At 38.1% G+C, this 27719-nt stretch overlaps 1 pseudogene; it reads left to right on the top strand.

The window, feature by feature from the left end:
- Window positions 1–24204, top strand: part of LOC101839952 — a 106092-nt pseudogene extending 81888 nt beyond the window's left edge.
- Window positions 24205–27719: the final 3515 nt, after the last annotated feature.

Here is a 27719-nt window from a genome sequence, read left to right as displayed (position 1 = left end):
TTTCACATATGAGAAAAAAATGTGATAGTTGATATTCTGACATTCTGAGAATTACTTAACACGATGGTTTCCAACTTAATAATTTATCTTGAATGGATTTATCTCTCTGTTCTATGTAAACTCTATTTCATTTTGATTTTCTTCCTACCATTCCACTTATTTAAGGACATAATAACAACTTACCGGCAATAAGATCATTCCTTAGTCTTATGGATATTCCTCCGAAATTTTCTTACACATTGTAGTGAAGAGGAAGGTCAATGCAATAGGGAATATAATATATTAATTTACCAGAGAATGAACTTACACACAAGCTGAAAGGTCAGAAGTATGGCAGGCTTCCAAAGAGAGAGCGAGACTTTTCTTTTCCTTAAATATAACACCTGTGCTAATCTCCCTATCCCTGCCCTTTTGGGTGTGGATAGTTTTGTGGGCTCACCTCTACATTGTAGGGCTTTGCATCTTGACAAAAGCTCCATCCACAGTTCTTCTTTGGCCTTTTTCTCCTAGTGTTGACCTTGACCTTGCTTCTGCATACTCTTCTTCTTTGTGTGACATGTAAGTTGGTAAAAAGGAAACAGGAAGTCCTGGATTCATTGTGTGACCTTAACTACATAATCTTCTTTGGTCTAATTGCTTCTTGAGTAAAATCAGCATGACTACCTAACTCTAAAACTTATCCTCAACATTCAAAGAGAAAAATTCACATGCAGTGGCTGTGCTTCCAACATTCAATAAGTTTGCTTCCTCTCCTGTCCATACCTATGTTAATTTCATTAGCTGACAACTTTATACAACCTATAATTACTTGAAAAAACGAGGCTCAATTAAGTAACTTTCCTTATTAGATTTTTCTGTAGGTATGTCTGTAAGGTGTTGTCTTGATTGACACTTCAGATAGGACAGCTCAGCACACTGTGGACTGTTTACTGTTTTCCAAGTTGGTGGTATTTATACATAAGGAAGCTAGCTGATTATGAGTCTGAATGAACCTAAAAAGCAAGCCAGTGAGCAGTGGTTTTTCATGGCTCCTGTTCCCTGGTCACTGACTTGAGCACCTTCCTTGATTTCAGTCAGGGCTGTACTATAACATGGAAGTACAAACCAAATAAACCCCTTAGTTCCCAAGTCTCATTCCTCAGAGTGTTTTTATCAGAACAACAGAATGAAACTAAGACAGTTCCCATCTTGAAAACATTTTGTAAATATTGTGCTGCCAATTGATGTGGAAGATAATCAAAATTATAGGCATTTTTTCTTCTATTTGGGTTTCAAAAGGAGAACAAGGTTTTATTAGAAAGATCTGTGCTTACTAGAAATCCCTATGAACTGTCATTAGCCTACATTTTGAAAGAAGACATGTAGCTAGTGATTCATACAGCATAGAACTATGCATTGTATATCTGAAAGTAGAAAAATTTTCACACTATAATGAGCAACTAAAACTTCTGATTTAGAGCTAAACCACCTTGGATTAGTGATTAGTTCACAGCTTCCTAGTACTGTGACCTTACATAAAATCCCTCATTCATAAAATGGCCATAAAAATGATAGCAACCCTAATTGGCATGTTGCGAAGATTCAATTTGTTAACATAATCACGGTGCCTAAAAATGGTAATTAACACTTGCTCATCAATCACTTACCATTGGCCATCATCATCACTGGAAATGATGCTGCTAGGAAGTGAACTTTCACATATTGTTATGTCAACATGCATTGCATTCATCCTTCATCGGAGACTGCTGGGTATTCTTTGTTCCCTCCAAACTGTTTTCTCTGTCTGGATCTCCAGCATGGCAGACTATTTGTTCCTTTCCTCACAGGGCTAGCAAGAGGATTCATGAGATAACATCTATAAGGTACTTCGAGCTCCCTGGAAGCAAGGTGTTTGATAAATAAAAGGTTATTACTATTGTCAGTGATATTTTACATTACACTAACCCTTCTCAGCCCAGAGGGATCTTGAAGTGGTTTGCAAACTTGAAGCACAAGTAAGAATCATTCAGTAGCAACTGAGATGAAGCAGTCACTGCTAAAACAGTCATTGATTCCTCAGTGCCTCTAGCGATCTACATCCAAGGTTCTATCAAGAGTATAAAAGGCCCTTGACACTGATTCAAATGAGATTTTGAGATAGAAAGCACTAAAGGCTTAGTCTACTGAGCAGATCAGGGGGACAAATATCAGTTCAGATGCTGAAAAGTGTACAGAAAATCACAACTGGGGAAAGCCAGCAAAATGGACAGGGATAGGGTCTGGCTCCAGAAAGAACTCACTTAAGCTTCTGTCCCACTTCCTTGCAAGCATGCATGAAGAAACTGCCACCTCTAAAATGAAGGGCGGTTTCAACTAGTTCAAATGAAAAGGAAAGTATCAGTACATATTCAAGTGGTTCTCTGAAAAAATTTATACTATAATAAAGCGTTATTCTAAAAACTAAAATACATTAACTCTTAATCCAAATTTCTCCACATAGGTAATACTCTCTTTCCCCCCTGAGACTATTACTGTTTCTATCAATGGTCCCTGTTGAATACAAGGAATCCCACTTAGCTATGCTCTTCACCAGACCAAGGCCACAATCTCATTTCATTCCATCTTGATAAGGAAACTCTGGACCGTGATCCCTGAACTGCCTGAGGAAGGTCAGGGGATGTAAATCAACAGCCAGACAAAGTACCCAATAGCTGCTTTATACTGCCTTCTGAACAATATAAGATGTATACCTAAAAAAGTCCCTGTGCAACACAGAACCATGTATGTAAATATACACATTGAATAAAAGTAATATACACACAAAATCTTAGTACTTGTTAAATCCTTTAATAGGTCAAAGAAAAACTGAAAAATTTATAATAACATTACAGACAATACAGAAATACTAGAAATAAATGAAATACTAGAAATGTGAATAAAACAAATTGAAATCTACTAGATTATCTTATATTTAAAACTCTATCAATCCAGTAAACATTTCCACTGGGGGCTATTGACTATTGATGGCTGCTGGGAGGGAGAGTCAGTTTTGTTTAAGGGTATGTGCTCTTATGGGTCAACTATGATCCAGTGGATATCCCTGTACCCATGAGTATATGGACAGTACAAATTAGACTTAGTGGATTACAATAAAATGAGTACATGAATTTAGGAGTGAGATGGAGGTGAAGAGTAGATATGAGAGGGCTTGGGAGGAGGAGTGAGGGAATATGGTCAAAATACATTGTATGTATGTATAATAGTCTCAAAAAATAATATAAATTTACTACTTTAAATATTCACATGTATGTTCCTGAGTATATTTCACATATCCGTGTGTACACGTGCGTGTGTGTGTGTATGTGTGTATGTATGAGAGAGAGAGAAAATGTTTACATTGACACAAATCACAGCAGAATTATTATTTTCCATTTCCAGAGTTATTTTGGTTTGAAATTTTTATTAGAAGCATGTAAGTTTAGAGAAACATGATGAATGATATAAAACAAAATTAAATAAGATTATAATTTGTGAGCATAATGTGATGTGTAAAATAACATGAATATCAGAATTACTTTTGCAGTCTGGAAATTAACAATGAAAATTTACTATGAAGATGTTATAACATTTTGTTATATTTTTCTAGTTTTTTTTGTCACTTGACTTTTATTTAATGGGCTAATTCAACAACATAACATATGATAAAGGAATACTGTAAACAACCAAGGAGAGGCTAGTTTCAATGTTTACTGGCCAGGACACTGAAAATTCTTGGCATTCCTCTGCTTTCCAGGCACAAATATCCTTTTCAAAATCACAATGTCAACCTAGCACTGCACACCTGCAATGCAAATGAGAATGTTAAGTACTGCCAAATACTTATAAAAAGGTTTAAAATCAGTTGCAACTGAGCAGAAGGTGCCACCAAATTACCTAGTCTTCCTGATCCATTTGAATCTCCCAGTTGTTCAGAGCTGAAGGCCGACTCATAGGTAACTGTGACTGATTTTAACATAAAATTAGTATAACTCATGGTGAGAGTTAACTGAGTTTTCTCACCTCTAGGCAGTATCTCTCCATATGTACTTTTTACCATCTATATATGTCTTTCCTATTTGTGTACTAGCTTTTTCTGTTTATTTTTATTGCTATTATACATTTTATTCAATCATTAAATAAGCTCTTGAAATACAATAGAAACAGATCTGAAATATCCCTGCCTTCTAAAGTGTTGCAACCAAACAGGAATTCATTAAAATATGATTTTTTGTAATGTAAACCATGGTAACGATGGTCAAGGAAATCCAGATAGGCACCAAAAGAGCTTTCACTTGCATGTTTCATGCTCACTACTCAACCATAGGGTTGCACATCAGGTTCCTTTCCTTCAATGTAATTAAAACTAGCTACATTTTGAATGTCTATGTTCTTCATTCACAGTAACCAAATTTCTTGATAGCCTACCTCCTAGGCTCTCCATTGACAGTCTTTAAAGTTCACTTCCACTAGGTTAACTTGATTTTATGCCTCTCCATTTTTGTGTTATTGCGTCCCTATTAATTCTCTGTAACTCTGCTCTGACTCTCACTAATACCATTCACTAACTGAAGCCAATATATTAGCTTTAATTTATTTGGGGACTCTATATGTGTAGAACTTCACATTTGTGCTATATATTCATTTTTAGCTTGAAGAAGATAATTTATATAATTTATAGTGAACATTGGAGAAGATAGTAGTCATTCTCATTTATATCTGACCATTTCTATTTCTGCTTTGATATCCCAAATTAGTGAATAATTTTATTATGCTCACAGATTGTGAATATAGGAATTTTGGAGAGTGTACATGCACAAAGAAACTCTTATCTTTTTTACACATTGTTTACAGCTTCAGTTGGGAAGACTCAAAACCTACTACTACTGCCAATTTCTTAAACCAATATCATTTCTAATTGCATGCTAAATAATTATTCTTACATCCACCAATAAGTGTAACTCTCACCTCTTATCAAATAAGATTCTTTATCCAGGAGAGACCATTACAGAAACTCACAATTATCTAAACTTCTGAGAACAATTGACTGTGGAATGCCCAGTCCCAGCTGACAAATCTACAACACAAAGCCTGTACCTCAGGTTCAGGGAACACCAAAAAAGAACAGGGATAAAAGCTGAAAGAGTCAGAGGACCAGGGCATTTGCTTTAAGACTGTAACTTCTCTATAGGACAGAGAAGCTGCATTTATTAAATCTTAATGAAATGGTTGCCTAAAGCCCTGAACTATGACCACACTAATTTGCATGCTAATGTGGGTAAGGGGAAATCTCCCAAGGCATTAAGCCTAGATGAAGAGCTGCAGCAATCAATAATTGCCAGGAGAAGAAGAATAAGTCTTCCCCGTGGACAATCCCACTAATTTGTTATCCAAGAGGTCAGCCTCAAAACCATACACATATAAGTAACACTAAGTGAACTCAACAAGTTATATTTATATCTATGTATACATGCAACATTGGTAATTAAAAGGCTAAGAGGAGACATGGCAATGGAAGAGGACATCGGGTTGATATAATAAGTCTCTTTGACAAAGCCAAGGAATTCCAGAAATTTCTATGGGCCAGGTAAGACAAGAGAACTGAATTTCCATTAGAGATCTCACAGAACACAGCTGTGTTTACTCTTTAATTTTTAACATGGTTAAGACCTATGTAGAACTTATGACTGTTAGAGCTATAAGGTAATAAATTTGTGTTGCTTTATGCTATCTAGTATTTGATTAGAAGCTCTCTCTTTAGTTTTATGAACCAGTGATTCTTCTTATTGTGATGGTCAATTACTTCACAACATGTAGTTTATAGGAGGAAGAATTTATTCTGCCTTATAGTTCAAGACCAACTTTAAGTCTCCCCATAGTTACAATTGCAACAATGTTCAGAAGAATAAGTGCCAGGTCTCCTCTGATCCTCACAGAACTTGAAACTATAAGGTACCATCCAATAAAAAGCAAAGTTCGGACTTACACCATTAAGAGAAAATGTTATTGCTAGTCATGATATCCCTGCAATTAACTTAATATTCTATATTCCAAAGTACCATCTAAATAACATCTACAGGTGTAGAACTTTGTGTTTCTTTAGAAATACATGCTGAAGATGTTGATAGTCTAAACCCATAAAGTAAATATGTCCTTCCTTTTAGTAATTAACAAGAAAAGTGTTTTACACTTCTAAACCCTCCCAAAAAGACAGCAAGAGAAAATTACATTAAAATGCACCTTTCTTGAATGACGATGGATTGAAGTTTTTAATTTAGCTCAATTCGAGTAAATTTCTACTTATTGCTTCTAATTATGCCATTTTCTTCTGCTTTTTAATGGAGAGAGTGATCAAGAAAGCAAGCGTTAGTAGCTCAAAGTTGATTTGAAAAAAAAGAAAAGAAATGCATTTTCTCGATTCAAAAATGAGAAAAGGCTTTCACCAGCAGGTCTGTAGATTTTTTGAAAATCCTAATTAGACTGAATTAAATGACTAAAATGCTACTAATTACTTCTTAATTTTGAGAGAGATGTTTACCAAGCGCAGGATAATGTGTAATACAGCACTTCAAATGATTACTAATGTTGCCGCTTTGTCTGACTTAATCTCAATTAGTATAAATCACATTGTCATCGCTGTTAATTGGCATTTCTTTCAAGCAAGATGGTAATTTCTCTCCACAATCTTACAATGGCTGTTTGTTTATTTCAAAATGTCCCATTTGAAAGGCCTAATAAAGAGCATATATATATAGCCTCTGTATGTTACCACAATTTGGAGCAAAGCATTTGTTGGTATCTCATTTGGAGGGTGGTATACTGGTAATTCCTATTTACTGTTTTAATAAATTTTAACTTTTAACTTTTAGCTGTGTTATCAGCTAAACTTGAATTCAGTGGTAGCTACAGAGCTGTATAGGTATTGCTTCCAGTTTGAAGGCCAGGCAAAGCTTTAATTTACAGGATCTAAGGAGTAGAGTTTATTTTTCACTTCTCAGAAGAAATTCATCATTAGAAAGAGAACAAACATCCTTTGAATATAAAATAATTTCTGTTTTGTCTTGTTTTTATTTCAATTAGCACTTTGCATTATGCTTCTCCACATTGGGGAAGTAAAAACTCATCTTGAGGCAACCTGTCCCTCAACCCTAGGCTATTACTTCTATCTCTGTGATAAAATGCTGCAGGAAAATTTTCCTCCTTTGGTATTTATTCATTCACTCGTTCAGTTCTATTATAACCATAAGTAATTTTGAAAATCCTGTAGATCCAAGAACTCAAAATAAAGATACTCACAATATGTTGTCATTTTTTTTTTCTGGAAGATTTAGCCTCCTTGGTTTAAGAGTTGAATGTGTTGATATTTTTAAGTTTTTCTTGCACAGATACTTTCTTAACTTTTGGGTGCTTGTTTTGTTTACTTATTGTCATGAACAGAGCTACTCCACAGTTTATTAGTTTAAAGAACAAATCATTTTTCTGCTTTTGAGTAAGGATCTTAGGAACAGCTTAGCTGTGGGTGTGTCTGAGTACCAGTAGGCACCAGTCCAAAGAGTGTAACTAGAAGCCTGTGTTAGGCACGCAGTGGCCTCTTGCTGGGAGTCATCTTGTCTTGACCCTCATAGTCTATATGCTTTCTTCAGGCTTCTTGGGGTCTGGCCTTACTATATGTGGGGAGCTGAGGGAGCCTAGAGTGAATGTGCAGAAAACTGATGAACTCCCTAGTGAAAGTGTATTGCTGACATGAGGGGGACATGTTAAGGGTCTGAAGCTTCAGATCTATGGGAATAGGAAAGCTATCCCAATAGAGACCAAATTCAAGGGGATGGCAAAGTCTTCCTCTGGCCTGAGTGAAATGTTGGTCTGTGCAAAACTAGCAACCATGGCTTCCTCTTGCCATCAAGTTACATCCTGAGACTGCCCACTTCTTTTTTTGTTTGTTTTTTGTTTTTTGAGACAAGGTTTCTCTGTATTGTTTTGGAGGCTATCCTGGAACTCGCTCTGTAGACCAGGCTGCCCTCAAACTCACAGAGATCCACCTGCCTCTGCCTCCTGAGTGCTGGTATTAAAGGCATGCACCACTAACGCCCGGCTTCTACAGACACCTCTTACTGATACTAGTTTACTACCCACCCTGTAAGAAGTTATCAGGTACTGTACAAGTTCTGGGTAGGTTTTGTACAGTTGATGCCACTCTGTCAGAGTGTGCATAGTCAATCTGATCTCAGCTTTTTTGACTCCGGTCCATCTTCCTTTCCTTTGCAACCCAATCATGTTTTCAGGATCAAACTGTGCAGGATGCAGAAAGTGAAGAAAAATTTCTCACATGGAAGCTTTGTGAGCAAGTGATCTGTATGACTAAAAACCATACGTATGCTAGACCTGACTTCAGAAGCTCTATGATATCTCTTTAGATATTGTGTTGGGAAAAGAGGTTGATTAGGCAAACCGAGCCCTACAGACAAGTGCCAAAGGGATAGTAACTCAACTTCAAATAGAAAATGAAGCATGAATTTGTATCCATATTTAATCTGCCACCATGCTTAGGACTTATACACAATCTAAAGTTAACATGAAGTGACTTCAAATGCAAATAGATATCTATGGAAAATTTAAAAATATTCGTCCTTACTACTCTTACTATTTTTACCAAGGGAAGCTAGAATTTATAGTTGAGATTACTTTAAATAACTTTTTACTTATTCTTGGAGAATTTCATACGTCTATGCAATGTATTGATTATATGCCTCACGCACTCTCTTCTTCCAACTCTTAGGAAACCTTCCCTAAATAAAAACCCTCCTCCAACTTCAGGTCCTCTTTTTATAATGCCTTGAATCCATTTAGTACGGTCCCTCCTGTAGATGGTTTTTGGGGCATCCGTTGGAGCTTGATCAACCCACCAAACTCTACATTCCTGAAGAAAACTGTCTTCCCCTTGACCAGAAGCTATTAACTATAATAGCATCTCAGCTAGAAAGTGGGCTTCATGAGTGTCTCACAGTTCAGGTGTACATAGAATTTTGACTGACTTGGTCTCATTCAGGTCGTAGGCATGCAAACACAGTTCCTGTGAGCTTCTAAGTGCAATGGATCTGTTATGTCTAGAAGACAGTTTCAAAGCTATCCTTCCTAAACCCTACTTCTTATGAATTCTGTACGATTTACTGAGTAAAAATATCATTGTGGGTAGGTAAGCTATGTTTATGAGTTACAGCAGTCTATCAGTTGGGACTTTTTACATTTCTCATTCTTCTTTTAATACAAACATTTTTCTTTAAAATTTTATGATTTTCCTTTCATATGTGGTACTCCAGGAGAAGTCAATCAAAAATCTCTTTACTTTCTTTCATTGTGATGATGAAGTTAACAAGCTATATCAATAAAATCTTTCACTTGATCTAGGACAAGAAAATCTTTTTATCTTACAAAGAGCAACCTGAAGATGATAAATATTTTGTTACCCATACTTCCTGTCTTCCCTGTGGATTTGACACAAAATTTTGCCAGGAACCTTTATTCTAAACGGTCTCAAACATAATTATTTAGAGATTTACATTTGATCCTATAATTTTCCCTTTTACTCTTTCAATTTTGTAGTTGTTGCCTAACACAGCCACCCCTGTACTTCTGTTGTTTTGATATATACATACATATGTATATATGTATATATATATTCAGTTTTTTCTTTTATTTTCCAGTTTAAATTTAGATAAGAAACAAGGTTGCTTCACAAGTCAGTTCCACGTCCCTCTCCCTTTCCCTCCCCTCCTCCCGTACCCTCCCCCCAACCCCCCCCATTATCCCCTCATTCCCCCAGGGAGGGTGAGGCCCTCCATGGGGGTGTCCATAGTCTGTCACTTCATATAGGGCAGGGCCTAGATCCTTCCCCAAGAGTTCAGGGTGAGAGTGTACCTATTCATTTTTATTTAAATTAGAAACAAGCTTGCTTCACATGCCAATCCCAGTTCCCTTTCCCTCCCCCTCCTCCCCTGCCTCCTCTACCAGCCCCCCCAGGCCCTCTCCCAATACCCACTCCATTCCCTGGGGAGGGTAAAACCCTCCATGGGGGATATCCAGAGTCTGTCATTTCATCCAGGGCAAGGCCTAGGCCCTCCCTCTAGAGTCCAGTGTGAGAGTGCATCCCTCATTGTGGGATAGACACCCAAAGTCCATTTGTATGCCAGGGACAAATATTACCCAAGGCTCCATAGATTGCCTAGGCTTCCTCACTGACACCTACATTCAGGTGGTCTGGATGAATCCCATGCTGTCCTCGAGCCAGCAGTCTGGGGTCCAAGAGCTTCCCCTTGTTCAGACCAGCTGTTTCTGTGGGCTAAACCAGCCCAGTGTTGTATATATTTTAAAGCAAAATAGTAGGTAAATGAATTAATATGGAGTTACTTATAAACATTAAAATTCATGTTCAATAAATACAAGCTCACAGTAGTTAAGGAGCAGTAAGGTACTAATAATACGTTTTCTAAACACATTGAGAAAAATTGATAGAAACTAAAAAATATAAAGAATGCATGGTCATATTTGGAAATATATGCCTCTCAGAAATTGATGTGGAGAGAGAAAAGAGTAGTCACAATGTAGCTTATACTAATACATATCTAACTGACACAAATATTTTTTCTATATTCCTTTACATCTCTGCTTTCAAATTTTTAAAAATTTTGTTTGGTTTGCTTCCTTTTTTGTTTCTTTCCTTCCTTTCTTTCATTTGGTTTAGTACTAAGAATTGAACACAGGACTTCATACCATCCAAGCAATTGCTCTATTATGAAGTTAGATGTCCACTCCTCAAAGCAGTTTTCTATGTATACATCTGTAAATCTTTTGTGAAATCTCAAGAATAAACATGATGAGCTAAGTAGACTGTGATTAATGGGAGTTGAGTGTATTTAGAACTTAAGTGTTGTACCAATGGTCTGAAAGTTCTCATTGGAAATTAATGATCAATGCATTACTGTTGGGTTATGGGGCCTAATAGGAAGTGTCTAGGTAATAATTGAGGAGCATTAGTGAATGGATACATGCCAGTATTAAAAAGGATTGGCAAAGTGACTTTGTATTCATACTCCTCCAAATTTCTTTGTGGGAGGATAAGACCCTGGTCAGATGCTGGTGATTATATCTTGAAGTCAAGCTTCAAACCTAAGAAAATGAGTTGATAATCTCTATAAATTATGCAGTGTACAATATTCTAATATAATAGTGCAGAACACAGTGTGAAATGTTCTTAAATGCTGATTTACTAAAATTCTCACGAATTTACCAATTTAAAAATTAACAATGAGAAAGAAATCAGAGAAACACCACCCTTTACAATAGCCACAAATACTATAAAATATTGTAGGGTAACTCTAACCAAACATGTGAAAGACCTGTATAGCAAGAACTTTGAGTCTTTAAAGAAAGAACATAAAGAAGATACCAGAAAATGGGAAGATATCACATGTTTTTGAATAGGTAGGAACAACATAGTAAAAATGGCAATCTTACCAAAAGCAATCTACAGATTCAATGCAATCCCTATCAAAATACCAACAAAATTATTCACAGACCTCGAAAGGACAATCCTCAACTTTATATGGAAAACCAAAAGACCCAGAATAGCCAAAACAACCCTGTACAATAAAGGAACCTCAGGAGGCATTGTGATCCCTGACTTCAAGCTCTGTTATAGAGATATAGTCTTAAAAACAGCTTGGTATTGGCACAAAAAAACAGACAGGTAGACCAATGGAATTGAATCGAAAACCCTGATATCAACCGACACACCTTAGAGAACCTGATCTTTGAAAAAGAAGCTAAAACTGTACAATGAAAAAAGAAAGCATCTTCAACAAATGGTGCTGGAGGAACTAGATGCTGGCATGTAAAAGACAGAAGATAGATCCATATCTATCAGTGTAAAGAGAAGCTTTTTCCTTGAGAGAAGCCTTCCCGCCAGCCTGGTTCTAGAGCCGCATCAGTACCAAATAAACACACAGGAGGCTATATTAATTATGAAGCTGTTGGCCTTGCTTGTTTCTTACTGGCTAGCTCTGACTTAAGTAATTACCCCATAATTATTAATCTAAGTATGTCTCCTACCGGAGAAGTTCCGGGCTTCCTACCCCATGGCGTTACATCTTGACACTCTGTGTTTCTCCTTCCCAGAATCCTCCTGGACTCCTAATCCCACCTATCTAGATTCCTATTGGCTCAACAGTGCTTTATTAGCAAATGTACAGGACTTCCCCCATCATCTCCTCTTTTCTGTTTAAATAAAAAGAAAGGTCTTAACTTCAACATAGTCAAATTATATATAACGGAGCAGTTATCAAGTAAGAACATAGTTACAATATTCTAGCAAGATTTAAAGACAATATCATCCATCCCATCCTTGTGAGTCTAAAGTTCTATGTAGCTTATCTTTTATCATAACTAAGGAAAACTGTAACTATAACTATCTGTCTTCAACTCCATCAAAGACCACAGAAGGATAATATATAAACACTAGGATTGACAGAGATATCTTACTGCCTGGACAGTCACCCGAAGTTCCTCTGTAATGCTGGGGCATCCATCTTCAGCCCATAGGCCACAATGTGTCTGGAACACTTCTCAGCAAAGCAGGAAATTTCAAACTGTCCATCTGCATTGGCAGTCTGTCAGTCATTTTTCTGTGTCTTGCAGAAAGTCTGGTAGACTCTTCCATGAAGCAGGAACCCTGTAAGACTGAGTTCAGCATTCACTTTCCTGTGGGTCCTGCATGTCCAGTTTATACAGCAACAGTCAAACAGTCTAGGCAAGAGCAGTTTCTTGCCCAAATGGCTAATCTTGCCATGTTGAAAGTAAACTCCATAACGAGTTTCTTCGATGCCCATCTTCCTCTCAGACATAATTGGTGCTGCCAGGAGCAGACATTTCTCATTGTCAAGAAAAACCCTAAACCATTTTAAATGCCATTTTCTGAAGGCCTTTGAAAGGTTTGAAGATTGTCTATCTATCTCAAATATATTTCTGTATATGTAGAAAACATAACTTACCTAACTACAAGTTCTAACTATTATAAGTAACTATCTATAGTCTGAATTTAATTATGCATTACATTTTAAGAGAACAGTATAAGCACAATACTTAATCAAGAGGAGAAATATAAGCATCACAAAATTGACCTTGAATTTGTATCAATAAATGAAAAACCATACCCATACCATAATTCCCCTTTTTACCATTAAAAGGAGATTGGTTGTGATCATTAACCAATTATAAACAATCCCATTTAAATGAAAACAAAGATTTATAAACAAGATGGGAATTAGGACGTCGCTCATTCCAACTGGTTCATGCTGGAAGGGGGTGCTGTTTATACCATGGGGATCATGACAAAACTCAGAAACCTGTATAAGTCCTTATTTTTAGGGTCTGTGAAGCTCCATCATCTTTGCTGTCTCAATTGTTGGAACACCTGGCCCACTGCTTCTGGGGGTCTTGGTTCATCAAACCATAGAAGCCTGGAAGGAATCCTCAGCTTTTCATTTTCTGTAGAAACATAAGTAAAATCTCCTTTCCCAAGTAACATACCATTATAGTTAAATTTTGAAGTTAAGGCATTTTCAAAAGATATAAGTTGAATTAATTCAGCAGCATTTCCTTCCTTAGCAATTAAAAAACTGAAAAACATAATAGCATACAGTATCCAGACTCTCTGTGTATTTTCCATCTTTACGTGGCTTATTTATTTATCTATTATTACTTTATTTATTTTTTTATTTATTTTTCTTTGAGACAGGGTTTCTCTTTGGAAATCTGCCTGCCTCTGCCTCTGCCTCTGGAGTAAATCCTACTGGTGTGTGCCACCAAAACTCCGGCTTTTGTATTTATATACCACTTTGCCGTTTCATTTTCTCTCTCAATCTCACGTATATTTTTAAACACACTGTAAACCTTTAGAGGTTTTGTTCATCCAAGTCTAACTTTACTGTAAATCTTTACGTTTTTCTGGCCACGTGTCTTATCTGTAAAACCGCAGCTGTTTAAACTGTCGTATTTTCTAAGATGGCGGGCGTAAGCATGATTCCAGCTTACCGCCCCAGTCCATGCTGACATCCCGCAAAAGCTGCCACTTCCAGCTGTACGTACACATCTTTTAATCGTTAGCAGAGTCTCTTAAAAGAACCTTGGTGTTTTTTTTTTCTTTTAATGCTGAGTCAGGAAGACTAACTTAAGCCAGCCATGAGTCTCTGCTTGCTGCTAACAAAACAGAGCCCGCCTGAGAAAATCCTGCTACCAAAAATCTGTGCTTCTCTCCATTCTTCTGTTTCTAAAATTCCTTTAAAGCTTTTGTCATTCTATGTGGAAATTCAATCCTGCTTCTGACAACCATTTTGTTAAGAGAAGCTATTTCTTTGCTAGCCGCTTTGGTTTATCACCCGCCAGTCGCCTGGGCTCTGCTGCATTGTAGTCCCCAAATAATACACAAGATGCTGTATTAATTATGAAGCTGTTGGCCTTGCTTGTTTCTTACTGGCTAGCTCTGACTTAAGTAATTACCCCATAATTGTTAATCTAAGTATGTCTCTTACTGGAGAAGTTCCAGGCTTCCTACCCCATGGCGTTACATCTCGACTTTCTGTGTTTCTCCTTCCCAGAATCCTCCTGGACTCCTAGTCCCACCTATCTAGATTCCTATTGGCTCAACAGTGCTTTATTAACAAATGTACAGGACTTCCCCCATCATATCAGTATGCACAAAACTTAAATCCAAATGGATCAAAGATCGCAACATCATTCCAGCCACACTGAACCTGTTAGAAGAGAAAGTGGGTGGTACCCTTGAATTAATTGGTACAGGAGACTGCTTCCTGAGCATAACACCAGTAGCACAGAAACTGAGATAGGCAATTAATAAATGGAACTTTCTGAAACTGAGAAGCTTCTGCAAGGCAAAGGACAGCCAACAAGACAAAACGACTGCCCTCAGAATGGGAAAAGATATTCACAAAGCCCACATATGACAGAGGACTGATCTCCAAAATTCACAAAGAACTCAAGAAGCAAGCCTCCAAAACACCAAATGATCCAATTAAAAAGTGGGGTACAAACACTCATGAGGCAGAGGCAGGCAGATCTCTGTGAGTTCAAGGCCAGCCTGGTCTACAGAGCAAGTTCCAGGACAGCCTCCAAAACAATACAGAGAAACCCTGTCTCAAAAAACAAACCAAAAAAAAAAGGGTGGGGTACAGAACTAAATAGAGAAATTTCAATAGAGGAGTCTAAAATGGCTGAGAGACACTTGAGAAAGTGCTCAACATCCTTAGCCATCCGGTAAATGCAAATCAAAACAACTCTGAGATACCATCTCACTTCCATCAGAATGGCTAAAATTGTAAACATTAATGACAGTTTATGCTGGATCAGATGTGGAGAAAGAGGACTACTCCTCCCCTGCTGGTGGGAAAGCCAACTTTGCAGCCACTTTGGAGATCAGTATAGAGATTCCTCAGGATTCCTCAAGATCCAGTATATATCCAAAAGATATATATTCATGCAATAAGGACATCTGTTTAATTATATTCATAGCAGCATTATTTGTAATAGTCAGAACCTGGAAGCAACCTAAATGCCCCTCAAATGAAGAGGAAATAGAGAAAATGTGGTACATTTACACAATGGAGTACTACTCAGCAGAAAAAAATGGAATCTTGAAATTTGCAGGCAAATTGATGGCACTAGAAGAAATCATCCTGAGTGAGGTTACCCAGTCACAAAAAGACAAACATGGATTTTAGACATGGAGCAGGGCATTGTCAGTCTACAATCCCACTGCCAGAGAGTCTGGAAATCAGGGAGGACCCTAAGAGAGATATGCATGATAACCTGGAGAAGGGTTATGGGATGAGATCTCCTAATTGGATTGGGAGGAGGGAGGAGGGGGGAGAAGGAGATGGGATAAAGAGAAAGGGAAAAGAGGATGGGAGAGGAAGACACGAAGCATCAGGAAGTTTGAGCCAGTATAAGAATAGATGAGAGAAGAATGAGAGATACCATAATAGAATGAGCCATTATAAGTTGGAGGAGCGATCTGGCACCAGTGAGGTCTTCACAGATCTACAAGAATGACACCAACTGGCATTAAGGCTACCTTAAATGCCCTCTCATGATATGCCATCCTTGAACCCACATCCAGTGGCTGACAGAAGCAGAGGCAGACACCCACAGATAAAAACTGAACTCCTGGAACCCAGTTGCAAAGAGGAACGATGAGCAAAGGAATCAAGACCAGACTGGCAAAACCCACAGAAACAGCTGAGCTAAACAAGGGGGAATGCATGGACCCCAGACTGATGACTGAAAGGCCCGCATGAGACTGATCCAGACACCCCCTTACCCCTCAAACCTGGGTGTCAGAGAAGAGGCCTCGGTGATCCGTGGGACCTTGGAGAGTAGATCAGTATTAATTCCTGGCATATAAATAGACTGTGAGAGCTCATACCACATGGAGGGATGTTTCTCAGCCTGCACACGGGGGGGGGGGGCCGGGAGAACCTAGGCCGTGTCCATGATGATATGACAGACTCTGAAAAGTCCTCATGAAAGCCCTTATCCTCCTTGGGGATCAGAGGGGGGATGGAGTGGGGTGGGTCGTTGGGAGGATTAGGGGCCCGGGGTAGGAGGGAAGGGAATAGGAACTGAGAGTAAAAAGTGTAAAATGTTAAATTAAAAATAAATTAACAAGGCATTTGCCATTAAATAATTGGCATTTCTTGCCAGTACCAAACAACATGATTTGTTCAATTACTTTAAAGTTGATTCTTTTCAATGTTGTATTTGAAAATGGGTATTTGGGATGTTCAGATCTTTCACTGATCTCAAAATGTTCTCCTGGATTAGACTTCACCTCTATAATATTTCTATGGAGATACAAGTCTTGACATACTTATTCACTAAAAGGTAAGAAAAATGGAGCTGGGGTCAGAGATTGGTCCTTCAGTAGTAAGGCAGTCCCTGCCTTTTGAAATTCCGTTTTAAATGCCATGAAGGTGACTTCCCAACACAGCTCTACAGATTCTGTATGAAAGAAAATGTCCTCCCTACAGTGTCATAGCATCTGAATTCTGTCAAGCAGCTGAGTTTCTTCTGCAGACGTTAACTAGCTGGGACGTTGCGATGTCTCATCTTTCAGACTGAATCAAGAACTGGGCTGTGACAGGAGCTGAGCCCCATAAAATCAGTGATATTCAGTCTTAATACAGTCCTTCTTTCCATGGTATGCTTTCACTGAATATTGATCACAGGTTTTATTGTGTGGGCTTGTAAAATGCAAAAATGATTAAAGGTACATCTATTTTTAATCATATCTCTGTTGTTCCTTTAGTCACCAACAGCAGAGTCCTGGCAATTTCCCTTTCACTTATATAAAAGGTCAAGTTTAGCCATCAGCACTGAAAAACATCTTAAAAGGCAAGGTTGCTACATTGTAATGAGTTTAGGTAGCACCTTCAGGCACCTGATGGGCTGAGGGACAACTACTCTTTCAGAAAGTTCTGAGTTTCCCATCTCTTGCCCAGCAAGATCTATTTACACATCACGACAGAAGATGAAAACGTCCTCTCAAGACTTTCAGCTTGGGGTCATTCTCTTTAAGTCTTTTCCACCTCCCTGTGCCCCTTTGCCCACTTCCCTGAAATTCCTGGACAATGTTTAATTTTGACTTGCACTTTGAATCACTCTGGCTGCTGTCTGCCATGGTCTCTATCTTTCCATTGCGACACTTGATTCTTCTCATTTGTTCTCTGTCACATCACAAGCTTCCCAGTTGCATATTTCATTTTGGAATTTTAATGTGACAGGAAAATTAGCTCAACAAAAGTGTGCTGGGTGGAGAGAGATTGAAGTAAAATCATGATATATGCATTCTGCATAGCTTATGCCATCACTTCAGACAGCTGGATAGGTTTCACTGAGCAAGCCAAGCTTTCTTATTCCACGTTGCAGACAACACACACGCACACACACACACACACACACACATCTTGATATGCATGTGTGTACCTGTGTGTGTATGTGTAAATTCATTTTTTTCATCTAAAGAAAATACCTCTATCCCAATTTTTCTAGGAGACAGCCAATATTAAGATTTCTGTAGTATGTTGCCAAAAGTAAGCATAGACTATAATAAAGAGAGCATGATGAGAATTGTTTAGATAGTGAAGTCACATAAAGCCTCAATATTACTAGTAAGTATAAAATACAGCATGGCACCAAAAGGATGTTAGGGATAAAAATTAAATGGGTGATGCAGACATAAGGGGAGTGGAAAAGGTCATATTTCTGGGTTCAAATTCAGGCAACTATATTCACTATAATATTCAAAGTAGTTTTCCCAGTAACTAAACTTCTTAACCCATCTATTTATTATAGTGTTATCTAACTCTATTATGATGAAGGATAAATCAGAAAATGGAAAAGAATGGTGTTTACAATAGTAAAGCCATATGGGTGCAGACAAAACCAAACTGAAAGAGATTCAACACAAGGCAGCACCCATTATTTGCTTGACAGACACTCGAAGACATACAGGCAACTGTGAAAATAGTGTGTGGAATGAAACACCTCACTGAAACTGCTGGCCTGGGGGAGCTGTGCACAGCATGGATTAAAGGTGCATGTTGAACCTTTTCGGATTAGTGCTAAGTAAGAAATGGGCCAAGATTATGGGTCTTAATTCTATTTTTATGCACACTTTTGAAATAATCCATTTACACATTCGGTATCCCACTACTGTGGTTTTCATTTCTTGTTAATGGCTTCAGTGTTTCAAAAAGAACATGGATTTAGTGGGTAACATTGAAAACAATTGCTGAACATTGGTTTTTAAATTTATTATTTTTTAATCCCACAGAGAGATAACAATGTGCAGAGTGTTATTTTTTAAAGAGAGAATGAAACATGATGTTTAATCCCATGAGCTCCTCTCAGAGTAGATGTAAGTCCTAAGTTACACAGATGAAAAAATCCTCAAATTTGTTAAATACAATAACAGAATAGATATAGTAAAGCAGCAATGGTCAACGTGAAAAAGCAATCCAATGCATGATTCCCTCTGGAAAGAGCCCTGGGATGGGAGACAGAATATACTGAAAATGACTCAGTGCACAATCCTTACAGGGAGGAAAGGATGACATATACTACTTTGCCTTGGTGTCTAGGGACCTAAAGAGGTAGAACAATCCCCTAACTTTTCAACCTCTCTAAAGAATTGCCAGCCTATATGTTGTCAGAAAGCCTTAAACAGAAGGTAAGAAGCCCAGGACCAAAGATTCAGCATCTTGTTACTTCACCTGTCCCGTAACACAAATGGAGATATATTGCTCTGACAGAAAAACATACTAAGAAGCTGCAGGAGGCTGCAAAATGTGCTAAATGTTTGGCCAAGAGAATGAAGACAGCCAAAGAAAAAATATCCAGGAACAGATTGCCAAAAGACGTAGGCTGTTCCCGCTGAGATCTTCTACTTCTATGTCTGAGTCTAATAAAAAAGGTATTTAAGAATAACAAATAAATTATCAAACCTTGAAATAAAAGTGAGAATAAGGGAGATGGGGAGTCTGGGATAGAGAGAAACAGAGAGAGAGAGAGAGAGAGAGAGAGAGAGAGAGAGAGAGAGAGAGAGAGAGAGAACTAATATGAGAGTGATGGCAGAGAACAGCTAGAGAAACACTTTGAGAGTGGATCCCCAGAGCAACCCCACAGTAGAAAGATTAGACTGTGTAAGTCCTTGGGTTGATAGCAGGAAGCTTCATATTATGTGATTACATTCAACATATTGTATATGAAAGAGAGCATAGAAGAGTTAAGTATCATAAACCCGTAACTGTCAAGTCACAGAATAGACTGCTCCTTAACTCTCTGTCCCAGCCAGACATGGGCTGATATCTTCAAGCTGTGATACCTGCCCTTCTAAGAATGACTCTTGGTGAAATATTGTTTCAAAGATTATTCCATGTGGGGAAAGAAGAAAGAAAAAATAAGGAAGGCAGGAGAAGGTGAAAGAGGAGAACAGTGCAACAGGAGAAGGAAAATGGTGAAGAAGGGGGATGAAGAAGAGGAGAAGGAAAAGAAGCAGGACCAGAGTGAGAAGGAACAGGAGGATACAGAAAAAGAGGTGAGGAAGAGGAAAGGGAAAATGAGAAGAAGGCAGAGAAGGAAGACGATGAAGAAGAGGAGAGGGAAGAGAAACTAAAATAAATACTTTTTTCCAAGATGATTCAAGATCTCTTCTAGTTTCATTGAGCATCCTGAAGATGGGACATGTTTGCTAAAAGGCCATAATGTGGTACCTAAAGGCACCTGGGGGCATACTGACTCCCAACATACTTTTTAAGAGCACTTGAAACACTGCAAATAAAGAAACATCCCATAATGGTCTGCACTTCTCTTCTTCTTTATAAAAGCTGCCAGGTATTTTCGTGTTCCATCCTTTCTGTTTGTATCATTGAGGAGGCATTTCCACAGTCAAGTGATGAAACATAATATGAATGGCACACAAAGCAACATCACACATAATGGAGCTTACTGTTTTCCACCTTCACCGTTCTGACATTACTGGCTAATTGTTTTAAAGTGTTAAGTGCATATTTTAAATGTTTGTCAGCACCCTGAATTCCATGGACCAGATGCCAGCAGCACTTTCCTATAGTAGTCACACCCAAAAATACAACCAAGAACTTCAATTTTTCTTTTAGGGCAAAATGGCCTCCTGCTGAGGGCCACTGAAAAGCAGTCTACTCTACTAGCAGAATCATCAGGAGAACTTGAAAGTACTGACTCCTGAGGTTCCCTGGAGTGACTCTAAGTCAGCTGAAAGAGGGAGCACTGTGAATTTCACAATTCCCCAAAGGTCTTACAATCAACCAGTTTGGAAATTGCTTTTGACTTAGTAAAGAAACAACTCAAGGGAGCAATATCTCCATCTTCATATATACAAAGCGAGCCTATGAAATAAGACATAACTTTATTCTTATAGCCCAAAAGAGCTCTGAGCAAATTACAAAGCAGAGGCAAATAAAAAATAATTTAAGCAGAACAGACATGTGCAACTACATGCCGGGAAGTCATAATCACAAATCATGTATATAGAAGGATGACGTATAACTTTTAAGGCATATTAATATAGTATGACTGGATGCAATATAATAATACCGAATGAGAATGGAATATGATTGTGACTCAATTGCCTCACATGTAGCTAACACAAAATGAACTAGTATCACTTATATCTAAAATGGTTTCCTAATCCTGGGTAAATAAAGAACTAGCTGCTCACATTTTAGAAATGCTTGCATTTTAAAAATGCAAGTATGTAGGCTTATGTGACATTGAAAACCATTGTGTTCCATGCTGGGTCCTTCTCTTTCAGCACACCTGTTTCATGGTGATAAATGAACATAAGACTTTGCACATAATGCTTTGTACAAATTGTACCAGACCCCATGGCAGCTAAGTAGTCAGACCAGAACCTACTTCTCTATGACTTCAAAGACCAAAATTCTTCCTTCAAGACTAGAGAAAAGAGGATGAACAAGATTATTTGCATCATGAGGGAAACTGTGAAAATGTCCTCTACCTTTTTCACATTTAATCTCATGAAGACCAAAAGGCAATGTTAAAAATAATGAAATAGATGAGTTGGATATTGAGGTGGACTAATGCTTAGCCCTGGTTCCAGTTCTTCACAGTAGCTGGGTTGGATGGCCTGCGGCTTTCCCTCATCTTTGCCACCTAGGCAAGTTCTCCAGTAATGCCCCAGCTAGCTCACCCAGTGCATCGGACAGCATGGAACAAGACTGCTCTCATACCCTGGGGTCCAGTTCACTTACAATCATACCACCGTGGCCAGCTCTACTGTTTTTTTTTCCCAGGCTAAGGTCTACTGTCCTAATTGCTGTAGTTAGTCGGGGACAGGGCCAGCTCATCCATACTTATGCCTCTGATCCAACTCATCTATGAACTGCTAGAGTATATAAAAGAGCCAGACTTACAGATCCAAAGCTACAGGATCTCGACAACAGAACAATAGGGTCTCTAAGAGGAGTCGCAGTGAAGGCCCAGTATTCATAGGGTGATAGAAGCAAAAGGCCTCCAACCAGACTAATGTCTTATTGCAATGAACGCTTACAAGTACAGAAGTATGGAATAAAGGATATGGTGTGGGACTCGCTGGGCCACGTTATACCTTCTATGCAGAGATATTTTTGTTTGTTTGCTAGCTTTTGTCTTTATTTTTAAATTTATTTTGTTTGGAGGTGGAGGTTGCCAGGGCAGAGGGCAGAATCTAGGGGTCAGAAGGATGAATAAGATTGGTATGCATGACGTAAAGTCCACAAAGAATCAATGAAAAGCTTAAAAAATAATAAATATATGAAATGAAAACAAAAATACATGTGATTAACAGGATATGGACTGAATAGGTTATATTTAGGAATTATATATATGTATATATATATATATATATATATGCAATAGCAATCAGTGAAAAAAAAGAGGCCATAAATTTGAAGAAAACAGGAGAGGAGAATATTGGAAGGTTTGGATGAAGGAAAAGAAAGGGAAAAATGTAATTATATTGTAATCTCAAAAATAAAAGAAAAAGGAAGATAAAATTAATTAACTTTTTTTGCCTTCCTTTCCCTGAAAAGAGGGTCTTTAGAGAGAAAGGGTATCACCAAACATCCATTCAGCTCCAGGAATGAGGATTATGTCTCTGGCATGATACATACAAATTATTTGTACTGTTAAAAGCCATGGACTGCCTTTATGGATACAAGTCCAACTTCCTGGCCTCATACATTGTCCCAAAATATGAGATTGATCAACCTGATGAATTAGTAGTTAATATTTATACCTATATCAATGTGCTGATTTATCCTATTGTACTGAAGTTATCTTAGGATGGAGAAGAATCCAGTGCCTTCTTGTCACTTTACAGTGCTTGCAGTAGGGAAGTTAATTAGAGAAAGTGAGGATCAATTAGATGAATTTATGTGAATAAGAAATAAGGAAATTTAAAACAAAAATCAGGAATACAAAAATAAGCCAAGTTCATTGAGGGTCACATTAAATGATAGAGATTGTTTCAAAAATTCTACAAAATTGCAAATAATACTTTTTTGCCTAAAGAAAGAGTCAAAAAAGTTAAATACTGGCCCAGGGTTTTATAGCTTGTGCACAAGGATGCAAATCAAATCTTTCTGATTGCATGTGTGTGCTCCCAAGGTAAGGTATAACCATTATCCATCCATCCTCCATTTGAATAACCTCTTTTCTTCACAGAGTAATAAATACTAACTATCTGGACATGTCAGTCAGGACTCCCTGGTTACATTCCATTTCTCCTTCCACCAACTCCTTTTCATTTAGTTATTGTTATTAATCATTAAAACCTAATTTGGATGCCCCAGTGACACATACCACCTTCTAATGAACATAATAAAAGTAAGAGAGCCATTCACATTCCAGGCTACTCAGACATTCTGGTGGATTTGGGAAGATGTGTTTAGTTAGTCAAGAATCAGTTTTGAAGGTTCTCAGCTTGAAAATAGCTGAGCAGATGGAAAAATTTCTGAGATCCTAAGTCTTTTTACCAAAAATTAAAGCAGCTGCAATACTCTGGGCAGGATCCAAGTTTTACCAAATTGCTGCTTAAGGATTCAGGTACACTCAGAATGTCTAAGAGCTGGCCCCTATATTCAATGTAGTTGGCAGCCTGTAGGTAGCTGTTGAGGGCAGTTGGGAAGTCAAGCCTATCCTGGGAAACACATACAGCTACACCTTTGCTGTTGCTACTTTAAGGTTTCTTCTCTTCGACGGTTCAAATATTGCTATCAGCAATGGATCAAGGTAAGTGTATTAGTCAGTGTTCTGTCACTGTGACAAATACCAGAGACATAATTAAAGAAAGTAAGTATTTATTTGGGCTCATGGTTTCAGACTTTCAGTTCAAAATCAGCTGCCACTGTGTTTCTGGGCTACAGTGAGACAGAATGCCATGGTGCCAGGAGTATGTTTGAGATGCTCACCTCCTAGCAGTGAGACAGAGGAAGACAGAATGCCTATGATAGTAAATTATCTTTTTTCCTCTTCTGTTCCATTCAGGTCTCTAGCCCATTGGATGCTCTCATCCACATTTAGGTTGTGTCCTCACCTCACCAAGTTAGTTGCGTGGAAATACTCTTGTAGACACACTAAGAGGTCATCTTTACTAACCTTTTAGGTATCATTCAGTATAGTCCCATTGGTAGCATTAGGTGAAACTTACTTAAAGTCACACTAAGTATAATTCTTCCATCCTCTATCAGACATCATTACATAAATCCTTGTGCTCCACTAACGTGTGTTGTCATCACCTTTCATTGCCTAGAACTCTACACCTTTTGGAGTTCTACTGTTCATGTTCTTCTGTTTTCCCCAACTCTCACATTTTATAATTCCAGTCTTTCAGTGTAGCTCCAGTTTTCAGGGCTATATTTTGACCTTGGCCCCAGATCTTTCTCTACATTAGTAACTTAGACTATCTTCGTCATAGTTTTCTCATCTTTAAACAATTGTACCTGCCCACTTCTCACATCCAGATATTAATTAGATAATAGCAAGGCATAATATTGACCAGTAAGTGAACGTTGCAGGTAGAGAAACAACACTGGAAAAGATGCATACTTCTGGGAAGTGAGTATTGCAGATTATTAAATTATAAAAAAATAAACAAATTTTTCCAGCATATCCTATTGGGCAATTTCATAATAAATGCCTTACAATACATTTTGCAATGGATTAAACCTCATTGAAGTCACAAAAGCAGGAGTCAAGCAGTGACTACATTATGCAAGACACTTTCACTTGTAATGTTTTGCTCAATGTCTTGCTTAATCCACCTAAACTGGTGCCACATAGGCATTGTAAAATCTGGTTTGTTGATTATGTAGGCTAAGACCCTACAAATCAAGTGACAGCATGCACAAAATAAGGCAGTAAAAGAATCACACTGGGCAGCTAAGTTTGGTTGATTTTGAATGACATGCATGTTCAAAGTGCCCCCTAATCTTCTGCCTTAATTTTTCACTTTAGACACAGTCTGAACAATCCTAATACTACTGACAAAACTTATTGCATCTGCCCTGGTGGACATAGAACCAAAAGTAGATGGAAGTTGGTCAGAGATCCTAGCTTCATGGGTATAAATAATAAGGATTTTATTTCTCTTGCAATGTGAATTTGGCCAGGTGGCTTCATTGCATTGCACCTTGGTTTCACATACAATCAAATAGTACTGCATGTACAAATTTTCATATCACTGTTGTTTGCATCCAGCAAGAGAACCTTTAGAGATTTCATAACATAGTAAGCAGAACTGACAATAAATTAAAGAGATGCATGTCATTAACATGAAGAAGTAAGATTTTGCTAAACTCTGTATTGTGCATTTATTTATTGTACTTACAGTTTTAAAACACTTAAAATTTTAAGAATTCATGTGTCAAGTGTGCACTTTTAAGCTAATCTGACTTATTGCTACTTTTGTTTCCATGGGATTCATTTTAAAGCAGACATCCTCATAAAATTCACTGGACCTTGAATAACAAACCCTCTGCCATTTGGTTCACATTTTCTCAAGATTGATGGAGTTGATTCCTGTCTCACTTATTTTTTCTATTGTTACGATAAAATTCTCTGCCAAAAGCAAGGGTTAAAGGGTTCATTTTATCTCCCAGTTGAATGCACAGTCTGTTGTTATGGGGGAGTCATGGCAACAGACACAGCTAGAAACATCACATCCATATTAGAAAACAGAACAAATGAATTCTCAACCTCCTTTTCCTTGTACAGTCCAAGTGTCCCTTGCTATGGAGTAATGCTTCCCTTAATCCAGATGAATGTGCTCAGGCCAATCATATATGAGATCTAACTTCCAGGAAAGTTTAGATTTCATCAAGGTAACAATTTACTGTAGCCCTCCCAGTTCTACCATCTACAATGAGGATAATTTTGGTGGACTCTACGTTAGTTACATTTCACATTTTATGACATATGTGAATACTTTTCACCAATTTTTAAAAGTCTTCTTTCATCAGACCATTTTTTCGACAGTCTTTTTCCTTTGTGCTCTGATTGTCCAGTTTCTAGAGCATACTGCCAGCCAAGAGTAGTTTCTTGTCCAAACGGCTAGCTATTGCCACAATGAAAGCAAACTCTTTATGGAGTTTCTTCAATGTCCATTATCCTTTTATGAAGTTAATTGGTGCTGCCAGGAGGAGATGTGTCTCATTTTCAGGAAAATCCTTAAGTTATTAAACACTTTAAATGCAATATTCTGTAGGTCTTCAAAGTGCTTGAAAATAATTTTTTTCTGCTTAAATATACCATCTATTGGAAATGAGGGCATCATTTTCACTAGACTGCTTCCTGTTGTCTGTGAATGAAAGCAACTTTAGGGTCCCTGAGAAAATTGAGATAATGGCCAAGTCTGAGGAAGACCAGCTATAACCTTGGTTGATGTATATCACTTGCCAAGATCCAGGAGGTCTTTCCTAATCAAACCTGATTCATACCAACCAGGAAGGAACCCACAGTCTCTCCTTTCTTGTGGAGATAAAAGCAAAGCCTCTTCTCCAAAGCAATGCATTTTTTTAAAGTTCCATTTAAAAGTTAAGGCATTCTTAGGATACCTAGGCTAGTTTATTTCTACTGTCCCTCTTTCTTTCTTTTTTTTTTTTTTGAGGACAGCCTATATTGTTTAATAAAAACTTTCCAAAAAAGCCAAAAACAAACAAACCTAGTCCAAGGGCATGGTGCTAGCACCTGCTGGGTTCAGTCAGAGCCTCATGGATCATGGAATCAAAATTATCAAAATGGTGGAAAGAAGAGAGTTCTGGATAGTCAGGGAGTCAGATATTGGGACTAGGATTTCTCTGTTATAACAAGTACCTCTCACAAAGATTGACTAGTATGTATAAGAACTGTTTTAAGCCTTTATAAAGGTGGTACCTGTATGTCTTTACAGTATATTTTTTTTAATTTTATTTTCCAGTTTAAATTTAGATAAGAAACAAGGTTGCTTCACAAGTCAGTTCCAGGTCCCTCTCCCATTCCCTCCCTTCCTCCCGTGCCCTCCCCCACAACCCCGTTATCCCCTCATTTCTCCAGGGAGGGTGAGGCCCTCCATGGGGGTGTGCATAGTGTGTCATTTCATATAGGGCAGGGCCTAGACCCTTCCCCAAGAGTTCAGGGTGAGAGTGCACCTCACATTGTTCTATGGGAGTCCAAAGTCCGTGTGTATACTTGGGATGGGTACTGATCTGCTGCCCAAGGCTCAGTAGATTCCCTAGGCCTCTTCACTGACACCCAGATTCAGGGGGTCTTGATCAGTCCCATGCTGGCTTCCCAGGCTAATGCCTGGGATTCAAGAGTTAACCTTTGTCTGGTCAGCTGTTTCTGGGGGTTAAACCAGCCCAGTCTTAATCCCTTTGATCATCAGTCCTCCCTCTCTGTTACTGGCTTTCTTGAGTTCAGCTCAGTACTTAAACAAGGGAGTCTGCCTCTTCTTCGATCAGCCACTAAATAAAGTTTCTGTTTCCCAGACTCTCTGGCCATAGGATTGTAGGCTGGCACTCCCCAGATCTATGTCTAAAATCCATATATGAGAGAGTACA

The sequence above is a fragment of the Mesocricetus auratus genome, unplaced genomic scaffold (assembly GCF_017639785.1).
Source record: "Mesocricetus auratus isolate SY011 unplaced genomic scaffold, BCM_Maur_2.0 Super-Scaffold_100004, whole genome shotgun sequence".
Lineage (NCBI taxonomy): Eukaryota > Metazoa > Chordata > Mammalia > Rodentia > Cricetidae > Mesocricetus > Mesocricetus auratus.
This window is presented reverse-complemented; position numbering and strand designations above follow the sequence as displayed.